Here is a 12895-nt window from a genome sequence, read left to right as displayed (position 1 = left end):
AGTATGTGAATGGCGGTTTTTAGAGTCAGTCCTTTCTCACATAATAGGTGTGTGCATGTGGTGTCTTTGCATATGCCACTTGTTCCTGATAAATTCATCTATAAGTGCACCTTACTTACATTTTAATTCCAGTAACTTTAGCCTTGCCAAGAACCTGTAGTGATCCAATACTAAAAAAGGTAGATTCACAGGCGCTGAGATGCTCTGTTTGTCCTGCAGCTACACAATAGGACTAGTCAGGCCCTAAACATATATGGAAAAGAATAAGAAAAGGTGGTAGCGTTGAGATGGATGATATAACACAGTATACAATAAATCCAATTTTAATATTAAAAAAGGGCACAAAAAAACAATGAAAACACTGTGTGCCAGCATGGATCTCACCCACACGACTGTCTGTATGTTATTGCCTGTTCCTATGTGAACTATCCGGATCCCAAATTGGCCGATTGGAAATGAAAGTCACTCTTAATGTGGAAAAGCAAAAGGACTGTCCAGTATAATTACCAGGTCCTTCACCGATAGAGGAATGTTCCTATTCGCATAAAACCATATGCAGCTGTTTGGAGTCCTCAGATTGATACGGTGTGTTGATCCACAGGAAATCAGCTGCCACGTTCAGACAGCGAAACGCATCAGTTAACCCAGCCTCACCCACCAGTGACTTATCTCACTGTCACCACCGTACCTACTTAAGCATGAACCAACTTACCAGACTAATTACAGAAGCACATGCCCATTTGGCCTTTCTTCATCTGATTTCCTGTGGATCAACACACCGTTTCAATCTGAGGACTCCAAACAGCTGCATATGGTTTTATGCGAATAGAAACATTCCTCTAGCTCAGCAGAAAAAGAAGACACAGTGAAGCAGGTAGGAGAATCAATGGACACTGAAGCTTAGTGTAGTGAGGGGAGAGTTACAATGAGTAGGGGGTGATACAGGCTCTCCGCACTCAGACCCATCTCCATGTGTGCCTCTCCAGCCATTAACCTCACTGCATATCACTGAAGCACAGTATGGGATGGCAGTGGGGGTGGGATACGAAGCACAGTGTGGGATGGGGAGCACAGTATGGGATGTGGGGTGGGGAGCACAGTATGGAATAGCGAGCACAGTGTGGGATGAAGAGCACGGTATGGAATAGCGAGCACTGGCCCTCATTCAGAGGCGGTCGCAAGAAGCCTTCGCTCTCTCTGAATGAGGGTAGACGCTTCTTTTTTTTAGTGCGGCCTCCTGGTCGCAAGCTAAGCTGTGGGTTACCACCCACAGCTTAGCGACTGACCAGGGTGATGGTCGCAATGGTCAAGACCATCGCGACCATCGGGGCTTGCGACGAGACCCTAAGGTTGGGTCTCAGCAAGCGCAAGCCCCAGGGAGCTTCCTGCTCTGATCGAGCAGGAAGCTCCCCACTGACATCATTGCTGATGTCAGTGGGGCCACCCCTAAACGGCAAGGGCTCCGTTGGGAACGCATCCGTTTGGCCGGCCACCCCCCCTGCCGGCCTCTCAAACAGGGCAAGCAATCACCATCAACAGCTCGCCCCCTTTGGTGCGAGACCCGTAGCGACGGAGCGCACGTTGCTAGCTGGGTCTCGCGCATGCGCACGTCGGAGCCGGCTCCGACGTGCGCATTCCCAGTGGGCAAACATCGACCCGGTTGCAAGCAAGTCAGCACTTGCGACCGGGTCTGAATAAGGCCCACAGTGTGGGATGGGGATCACACGTGTATGTGTGTGAATATATCTAAGATGACCGATTAGAACTGAAGAGAACCTGCAACTCTGCAACAGCTGGAATAGTGGAACTAATACAATCTTTGAGGGGACAATAAAATGTGTTCTGCAGCGGGTTCGCAGTTTTTCAGCAGGCCCCTTACATTGCATTCCTTTAGCGGGCCCTTCATGTCCCAGTCCGACATTGGCTCAGATTATAAAATCCATCCTATACTTATTTTAAGGAAAACCAGTTACAGGAACATACCCCCATTTATCCTGTAGTTGTGTGTAAAGTAAATGTTTTTGGACATTTTTTTCCAGTTTATTAATGATCCAAGAAAATGTAGCCCACCACAAATCCAACTATTCATCTAGAGGAGCTTCTGATTTTTTTTTATACATTTCTTAAATGTCGCTGCATTAAATAGAACCATGGAATGAGTTTTTGTCAGCAGATATCTACTTGGCCTTTAACCCTAAATTGATTTACCTTTCAGCCATCTTCTTGGTGATATTTTTTGTTTCACTGCATATTCTTCATCAGTGATCTCCATCGTTTCCCACTGGTTTCTTCATTCATCAAGGTTACAATCTAACTCAATCAGATCTCATATTAGAGAGTGCATACAGTACAGGTTTTAATCTTTCAAATTAAATGGCTATATTTGAAAACAATTCTTAGATTGCAAACCATTCATCCTGAGTCCTTAAATGTGATTAATGCAGGTGCTATGACTGTCAAAGGATCAAGAAGGGAGTTTATCACTGTCATAAGTGACAATCACTTACAGTATATGTAATTTAGCTACATTTTACTTATTTAGCATAAGAAGTAACAACAGTATAACCACAAAATAGAGCAGGCAAAATAAAATAGTAATCATATTGATATATCTGAATAGGTAAAGCTGACCTACAGTACAGTAGGCAGTCTGTCTACACTAAAATCAAATTACATACACACGCACGTACGTTGTAATCACAAAGTGTAATAGCAACTGAATAAGTGATAAATTATGGAAATTAAAAGTGCAGAATTTGTGCACAATACATGTACGAAGGTATAGGTGAAAATACAAAATAAGAGTGAGTATAAAGTGTGAAATATGGTGAGAAAAAATTATTGTTATTAGTGTAAAATTGGTTGTTGCTGGTTTATATAGTGCAGACAGTACAGCAGAGAATGGAGTGTATGGTTTTGGTGGGTATCTATATTGCATATAAAACTGGGTGTGGTTTCCTCAGTGCAACCTTTTGGAAGAGTGATTGACAGTGTAGTTATGCGAGTATAAATAATCTCAGCTACTGTTGGTGCCAAAAAAGTGAAATGCTCTACCTGCTATCTATTTGACATTGAACTGAATGTAAGCACAGAGAAGTCTCATGCATTTACTGGGTACTAAGGGCCTGATTCAGACGGATTCCGATGCAATCGCAACTGCGTTTTCATACGCAATGCAGCTGCGAAAATATGCTAATGTTGGCAAAGATCATCTGAGCATAAAGACTCACACTGCTGCCTTCTTACCTGCGTGTGATGACGCTTACCTACGTAAATATCGGTAACATCAAAGCAGATCGGCGGCCACCTTATCCTTGCAGCAGGTCTGACCTGCTGCAGCCTTTCACTTCTGACACGCAGAGCTGCGTAGGAAATCACAGTGGCTAATTTATGCACGCCCATGTAATGGCATTTAAACGGACATGCACGCCTGCGTTTTTTTTACTACTCCCCAATACCACCCCCAAATGCTGGCAGTCTGTCACTCACTTAGCAATGGATTCCTCTGTGTGTGAGTGATCGCAATGCAATCACAGCACATGCACAGTGGGATGTATACGCAAGCGCAATGGCAAACAATCGCTCGATCTGCGTGAAAATTGCATTAGCGTCCGTCTCTGAATCACTGTGTATGACGATTTTTTTGCACCAGAACCAGCCATTAGCCAGCATTTACAGCACGATAAGTATCTGTATCTGACACTATTTAACTCTCCGACAGCCAGGGGTGTATTTAGAACTTGCGGGACCCGTATGCAGCAGGCCCCCTCACCAAGAAGCGACCCCCGCTAACTCCTCCCCCCTGATAAAATGTGCCTCCCGTGTGGTGTGCCAGCCCTCCATGCTTCTCCAGCGGCACTATCTTTCCAGCAAAAAATTGGGAAAGATGGCGCATGTGCAGAAGAGAGCAAAGACTCTGAAACAGTTCCAGGACCATAGTAAGCGTGCACCACGTGAGGAGTCAGGGGAGCATGGGTGCAGGGTGTGCTGCGAGGGGGGCCCCTTGTGTGCTGCACTTTCTGCACCCATTATCAGGGCCAGATTAAGGGGGGGTGACAGGGGCGGTCGTCCAGGGTTCCCCACACACAGAGGGGCCTCCACCACTAGCGCATGCAGGGGGGTTTCTGAGTACTTAGAACCCCCCCCCTATAGACAAATACCCCCCTACAGCTGCCAAAATGGGGGCAGAGCCAATACGGGACCTAATGATGTGAAGAGTCAGCCAGCAACCTGTGGCTGTTGCATAAATATGTAAGTGTATGTGTACTGTTTTATTGTGTATATATGTGTATTTATGTGTTTGTGTGTATTTACTGTATGTGGTATTGTATATATATGTTGTGTTAGTGTGTATATATTGTGGATGTGTTAGTATGTATATATGTGTATGTATGTGTTAGTGTGTGTATACTGTGTATGTATATGTGTTAGTTTGTATGTATGTGTTTATGTGTGTGTATGTGTGTGTATACTGCATATGTGTGTATGTAATATATACATTTGCTACACACACACATATATATATTAGGGATGAGCAGGCACGGATAGGTTCGAGTTTGCACGCCGAGTTCGGATTTTTCCCTCCAAAAAAACGGAACTCAGAAAGAGGCAAAACGTCATCTTGCAGGGACAAACATCATCATTCCTTGACAATGTCCTGGAATGATGATGTTTGTCCATGCAAGATGACGTTTTGAGTCTTTCGGAGTTCTGTTTTTTTGGAGGGAAAAATCCGAACTCGGCGTGCAAACTCGAACCTATCCGAGCCTGCACATCAATAATATATATATATATATATATATATATATGCATATTTAACACACATGTATGTACATATATATATATATATATATATATATGTATATACATATGTATAGAACCCCCAAGAAAGTCATGCGTTTGCCCCTGCCCACATGGGGTCGGTGTGACACTGCCGAGACTCTGGACCTCATTCAAAGTCGGTCGAAGCGGCCGCACGGTCGTACAGAAAAAGGGGCCGGATACTCAAATGATTCCCTCGCAAGTTGCGTCCCTAAGTTCGGATCGGTAGTTGGCCGACCAAGGGGAGGAAGTGGTCGGAAGACAAAAAAATATGCCCCCTTCTCGTACTCATTGCACGTCATCTCCGGGCATATAAGGATTAATCGAGACCATCGGGAACCATCGGCACTGGTCGTAGAGCTTAAGGTTGACCATACCCTCTCTTAAGCTCTACGATCATGTCAGTGTAAAAACCTCCCATTTCACATGTGCCATGACGCTACTTTGTTAATTATGCACTCCCATAATCCGTATGCACTCCCATAAAACGCCGTTCGCATAATGAGGCACGCCTGCGTTCAAATCTCCACTCCCCCGTTTTCAAGCACCTTCCCCTGTTACCACCCACAAACGCCTCCATCTGTCACTCAAACTACCGACCTGGCTGTGTTCAAGGAGAGAGAAATTTCTGATTGTAGCGGCTAGTTTGTGCACGCGCATTGCGAACTTTACGCATGCGCAGTATAGCGAACAACGGTGGCGTACGACCGTGCGGCCGCTTTGACCAACTCCGAATGAGGTCCTCTGTGTGGCTTGGTGGGGGCCCCCAAAACTTAGTTGCCCCAGGGCCCCCACAAGCCTTAATCTGGCCCTGTCCATTATAGATATGCCACTGCTGACAGCGTCCAGTGTGATGTCACTGTATGCATTTAAATAGGCATATGTTGTAACTGGATACTATTAATGTTTAAAAGAAATAAAAACAGCTGTAAACATTTTCCTAAGGAAGTCTATTAGAATTTTTTTCAGATATTGTAATTCTTCTAAGGTCACCAATTAATTAACTCTACCAACTGTAGTTGGGAAGGAACCTACAGCTGCTGCGCTTAGAACCCGATTCAGACCCGCTCGCTAGATGCCTCGCACGCAGCCGTCAGCTGCCAAAGTATGCAAATTCCGCGATCGCACGGCAAGACATTAGCACGCCCACTATGTCTTGGCGTGCGATCTCTGTGTGTATTTAGATACCCACCAGCCTGTCTTAAAACTCCCACTTTCCCTTAGTAATACACGTCATCTCCAGGAAGTGTTTTCAAAAATCTGTAACATTGAGTAACATCGGACCCATATACAGCTCTTGTGGCTGACTATACCCTACCGCAAGCACTGCGAATGCTTTAGTGTGTAATTCAACCATATGACGTGTATTATGATGCTGCGTCTTAATTATGCTCGCCTCTGAAATGGTATTAAGACACACAGTTACTCCTGCGTTCGCACCACCACACCCCTGTTTCCATTGACCATCCCCTGTCACCACCCACAAACAGCTCAACCTGTCACTCATTCTAGCGAGGCATCTATGTACAGGGTGCGAACGCTTCCCAATCGCATGGACTAGTTTAGCGCATGCGCACTGCGACCTAAACGTGTGTGCACATTGCAAACATCGGCAGGCTATGTTCGAAAACAGCCTAGCGAGCGGATCGGAATTGGGATCTTAGTTCATTTTATGCATCTGTGGTAAAGGAGGTAAAGGAGGTGGTAATTTTTAATATTAAGGTAAGTTTTCCATATCTAAATACAAAACAACAGAATTTTCTAAAAAGAAAAAATCTAGTCACAGTGTTAAGTCCTTAGCAGTGGCGGCTCCATATTTGTGGTTGTAGCGCAGTCCAATATTTAAAAGAGGGGTGCCACACCAACTGCCACCCCAAATGCCAAACATTACTGGCAGTTGGTGTGGCTTCCCTATTTGAATATTGGACTGTGCTGCAGTCAAACCTTTGAAGCCGCCACTTGTCCCAGACAATGAGCTTTCAGTCCCACAGCACTTGGACTATGTTGCTTTGTCACCCAATCACCTTGGTCAAGAGGAAACATTTTATCCCTTTTCACCCCCTTAGAAGTTGAATTTCAAAAAATCCCTGCTTAATGGATGCTTAGGTCATGGAAGGAATTAACTCCCCGAATTTCATGTTTCTAAGTCCAGGGGTTTGGGCTGGGCGTTAATGAGTCAGTGAATAAGAACATCTGTTTTTATATATTAAGATACTAACTATTGCCCAGGGCTTCGCCCATGATGAAATCGCTTCTGCCAATATTTTTTTTTTCATTTGAGGAGTTTTAGTTGCATTGCTTTGTATAGGGGCCTTGTGGGAATGACCCGCGTGACCAGCAGCACTATACAGACTGGTGGCAGCAGCGCCTTCACCGACCACTCACATGAATGTCACTGTGTGCCCTGTGCACAGACTGCTATGTAGCCTATCCTATTCAAGTGAATGTGGGCCCAAGCACCTCTTCCACCACCCCTTACCGGCCACGCACATGGTGCCACACCTATCTCTTGCATTGATGATGTCAATAAATTTTGTTTCTGTTATTGCTCAGCTTTAACTTGACGGATCGAGATGAAACAAAGTGCAAATTATTTCTAGGAGTTTCCACTACAAAATGTTGCAGTTCTCATGAAAATCAATTCAGTAGCTTGTGCACCAACTAAGAACACACACACAGACACAACATTGTTAATATATATATATATATATATATATATATATATATATATATATATATATATATATAGTATATTTATATAAATGGATACAGGAGAGCACACTCAGTAATAAGGTAAAGCATGCTGTTTACTTGTGTAAATATCTGCATACATTTAGAGTTTAAAATAGCAAGCATAAAATTTCATTGGTCACCCAGTCCCTGGCAGATGGCAGCAACTCCAGAAATGAGACCTTTTCCACGAGTAACGCCAGCTCCAGACACAGGCAGATCTCGCTACAGCGTACACATCACAAGGCACACCTCCTGATGAAGTCATTGAGTGACGAACTTCAAGTCTTCTGTCTATCCTAGTCCTCCTCTTCCATGTATGATGTGCCCTGTGCAGGCCTTGAAGTCATGGTGAATTACCTAGGCAACAGATGGAGTTGGAGCCCCGAGGCCCTAACCTGCACAGGGTGCATCGTACACATCGAATAGCAGTCACTCTTTATATAGGGGAGTGTTTATTGACTATGGTATTGGACTACAGCTATTATTCTTGATACTATTTGGAGAACTATCACTCTGACTCAAGGACTTGTATTTTTTATCTGTTTTTGAAAGGGGTAGCACCCTATACCACTATATATATATATATACATACATACAGTACATGCTGCGATAGAAGCACTGGAGAAGGGATGGCGTGTATTTGGGTCCCAGATTCCTATAATATGTGATTTAACCCCCAGGAAGAGTCTGTTTTACAAACAGATCTTAGTGTCGGCTTTTAGTAAAAGCCGGAGAATGGGTCCTGGGGGTGTGGATGTGAGAGAGAAGGGAGGGCTCCATCCACAGGGCCGTTTCAGGTGTTAGGCCTCTCAGCCTGTGAGCAGGCTAATTAGGGATTACACCTGGAAGTGGCTCAATATAGCTGTATAAGAGTTTTGAGGCAGTGTCTCCTACCTGGGAGAGCAGGCACGCAGGTTAGTTTGTTCTAAGACACTGTTTGCTACAATCCAGAAGGTACTGTGGACGGGAGTTTATTTAGTGTTTGGTTAGTGAGGGAATTTACTGTCTAGTTAGAGCCCAGATGGGTTAGGATTAATTTATGTTTTGCTTATTTGATTATTGGTGTTGCACAATAAAAACTGGCGCCGACCAGCTTGCACGAAAACCCACGTCTTGAGTGCTGTTTCCTGGCTGTGGTGTGTAAGGAGGTGTCCATCTACTCCAGAAGAGGGACCCCTACCCCGATCATATCACAATACATACATATATATAGAGTGGCAATATCAAGCTAGGTGGCGATAATGACCAATGGATTTTGTGTGGGACTGGAGGGATCTATCCACACAGGGAAGAAAAAGGAAGGGTGATCACACCTAAGGGCTGCCTTGTGTACTGAGCCTGAGGAAGGGGGGCTCAAGATCAGTTAGGCTGCCAGAGGAGACAGTCTAAATGGGACTGTGGCAGCTATAGAGTCCAGTGTGCCTGGAGGCCAGTGGGGGCAAGGAGGCCAGTGTCCAGACCTGCAAAGAGGCAGGGAGGACTACAAATCCGTGTTTATGTGAAGTTGTGGCAATCAAGCCAGACCAGTGGGCCTTGAAGCTGCAGACCAGGAGGCCAGTGTCCATACTTGCGTGGGGGCAGGGAGGAACAAAAGAGACTTTGTGTGACTATGCCTGTGAGAGACAGGACTGTAAGAGACTGCAGACTAGCTGCCCATTATAGTCAGGGTTCAAGCAGTAATGTAGTGCCCTGAATGGGGTCTAAATTTGTGTTATTTTGTTAATGAATGCTGACTGTAAAGCTCCAATTTGCCTTAAACTGCAAGGCTGCCTGTGGACTTTTATTTATGCACCTAGACACTGCACCACAGACCCCACTGAGCTAATTACCCCAGGTCATCACACAATATATATATATATATATATAAATCAGTGCTATTTTTCAGCAGGTACCTCTCATTAACTATAATGTAATGTCCTGGTCCAAAATGTACTTTCCATAGGGTAAGTTTAATAAGTCCCTTTTGATTGCCTTTTTTTCTAAATACTGTACATACTGTATGTATGTATAATATAGATAATACTTATATATAATTGTTTTTCTATAGTTGCACTGCCAGTAGCTCCACCCTCAGTTCCTGAACCTATTTTTCCAGAGAAATATCCCTGTATATAATGGTGTGGTATATTGTGAGTGATACCACCAACATGATAGACACACTAGATCACATAACCGTGAATTATTTCCCAATAACTGCACACCTCACACCTGATGTGGCTGGGTAGCCTCAGACCAGTCAGAGGGGCCATGCTGACCCCTGTCCACCGCCAAAAGTGTCTACAATGGGCATGTGAGCATTAGAACTGGCATGGAACAATGAAAGAAAGTGGCCTAGTCTGATGAATCACCTTTTCTTTTACATCATGTGATAACCAGGTGCGTATATACACAACATATATACACACTATTACATACATTTACACTGACACAATATACACATGTTTACACTGTTGATACAGCAGCTGTTGCAAGTTGCTCATGGGATGGGCAAATCGAATCATTATGTCCTGTACCCTCACAATGCAATGCCATGATTCCTGTGGATATGGGGGAGAGGGGGGCTAGTTATAATGCTCTTGCCCCCTCTTTGCAGTCAGTGAAATGGAGAGATTGGTCCAGCAGGGGAGGTTTCTGGGTAGTCAGTGCTGTGTGCCAGTGCTGAGGAGGTTCTAACGTCTTACAGTATACAGTATGTCATATCTTCCAACCTTCCTGCTGTCCCACCCACAGGCTGCAGTCACTCGCAGGTGTCGTATAGGTTGCGGGGGGGGCACTATGTAATTGCTGATCTGCCAAGCAGAGCAGCGGTGAATGGATGACACTCACATGCACACTGTGCCAGGAAAGGCTGGGTGCTGCCCAGCAGCTCCCAGAGTGCTGGGCAAGCTGCCAGAGTGACGACAATGGGGGTGTGTCATCCACACTGTGCCAGGAGAGGCTGGGTGATTGACTTCAGCATGATGAGAATAGGGGCGATATGCGCAGTCACACCATCAAAATATGCACAATAAAAAATGTGCATGGCTTTGCATGTCATGAGGCCAAGTAAAATTTTCAGGAGCACACTTTCACATATACATATACTGTACTGTGCAAAAGTTTTAGGCAGATGTGGAATAAATGCTGCAAAGTAAGAATGCTTTCAAAAATAGAAATGTTAATAATTTATTTTTATCATATACAAAATTGCAAAGTGAATGAACAGAAGAGAATTCTGAATTAAATCAATATTTGGTGTGACCACCCTTTGACTTTAAAGCAGCAACTTTTCCACACCTGCCTAAAACTTTTGCACAGTACTGTATATCTAAATATATTTATTGCAAACATATTATATATAACACACACATACACTGCCACATATATACACATATATATTATATACACACTAACACATAGCGTCGTGCATAGGGGGCAGGGCCACTTGCACCCAGAAGTGCAGCAGTGCCCGGAGCATCTTCAAGGGCAGCTGTACACATGGCAGAGTATCTGCCTGTAGCATCCATATCGATACTGGCTTTGTATGTGATACTGGTTGCTTGTATTATGCAGCGATACTGGCTGCAGGGTGCCGTTCCTGGCATCCTGCTAGCCAGAAGCAAAGGACGTGGGGCAGCAACGGTGCTCCCCACAGAGCATATACTCTGTGCGGCAGCACTATTTCCACAACCCTAGTTATGGCCCTGCTGACACATACGTATATATGTGCCTAAAAGTCCTAACCCCATCCTCCCCAGTGCTGACAGGCATGGTATGTATAAACTTAAGCTTGAATGTTGGGAGTACATAGAAATGATGCTCATATAACAGTTGCATTGATGTGTAGGCTAAACTGTTGTATTTATTTTATAATAATGTAATGGATGAATACAGAATATGAAAGAGCTAAACTGTCTGTAATAGTTGGTAAATCTCCATCAATGAAGGTCAAGTATCAACTGTATAATGAGTTAAAGAATCTCTATGATAGCAATAGTCCTTTAATGTTCACCATTAAGACCCTCAGAAGGTGATTGAAGGGAAATGGCAACAATGTTATGTGTGTTATACATAGAGGCAGATATAAGTCTGCTTACTTGTATGCTTACATAAGTAAGGCCAGATAGAAGCATATAAAGGTATCTTTGTCCTCCTCATAAATTTCTCTATGGATCATTTCGATATACGAGCGGGAGAAGTCATTGATAAATTTCTCACAAAAGGTTATGATTGTAAAAAAAAATCTTTTATAACATCTGATACATACATTGTGAGCTGTCTCTGTTCTCATTTGCTTGTTCACATATGGGAAAGAGAAATTTATGTGGAGGACAAAGATACCTTTATATGCTTCTATCTGGCCTTACTTATGTAAGCATACAAGTAAGCAGACTTATATCTGCCTCTATGTATAACACACATAACATTGTTGCCATTTCCCTTCAATTACCTTCTGAGGGTCTTAATGGTGAACATTAAAGGACTATTGCTATCATAGAGATTCTTTAACTCATTATACAGTTGATACTTGACCTTCATTGATGGAGATTTACTGTTTATTTCATTTCATATACACATATCTGTTTTGGATAACATCGTGATAAAACTACCATTTCGTCCTAAAAACACCTATGAGGAACAACTTCTAAAGCGCAAATTACTGACCCTCTCATTTTATATATATCAACTGTGGAAATGATGTTTCTTTTTGAGGGTTAATTGCTGCATTGGAGTGTTGCACCGACCATTTAGTATATTTTTATATATATATATATATATATATATATGTCTGTGATAGTTACAGCACAGGTAGTGAAGCAATCTTTATTTATTTATTACCAGTTACTTATAGTGCACACATATTCCGCAGCGCTTTACAGAGAATATTTGGCCATTCACATCAGTCCCTGCAAACTCGAAATGTCTGTTTCCTACTTTAAATACTGAATATATATTATTCCCCATTCATTCCTTGTTGCTGAGCTACAGTGTGCATATTAATGTCGATCGTCTAAAACAGGGATAGGGAACCTCAGGCCTAGGGGCCGTATAAGGCCCCCAGAATCATTTGGTCTGGCCCTCGGAGCTTTTTATCTGCTATCCTCATCTGCATAGCAGGGTGCCTATAATGGCACACTTCAGCCAGAATCTATGCAGCAGTGCCACCTGGAGCGTCCTTAGGACGCTTCAGACGGTTACATCGCTGCCCTTACAGCTCCCGAAGCATACTCAGGATGCTCCAGGCATTGCTGTAATCACTGGCGATTGTGGCCCCACCCCTGTGTGACATCACACGGAGGCGTGTCCTGCAGCGGGCCCGCGAATAATGTTATAGATATCAAACTGGCCCTCAGCAGAAAAA

This window comes from Taudactylus pleione, unplaced genomic scaffold (genome assembly GCF_031769625.1).
Source record: "Taudactylus pleione unplaced genomic scaffold, aTauple2 ptg000041l, whole genome shotgun sequence".
Lineage (NCBI taxonomy): Eukaryota > Metazoa > Chordata > Amphibia > Anura > Myobatrachidae > Taudactylus > Taudactylus pleione.
The sequence above is the reverse complement of the archived record's forward strand: the minus strand, read 5'-3'. Positions refer to the sequence as shown.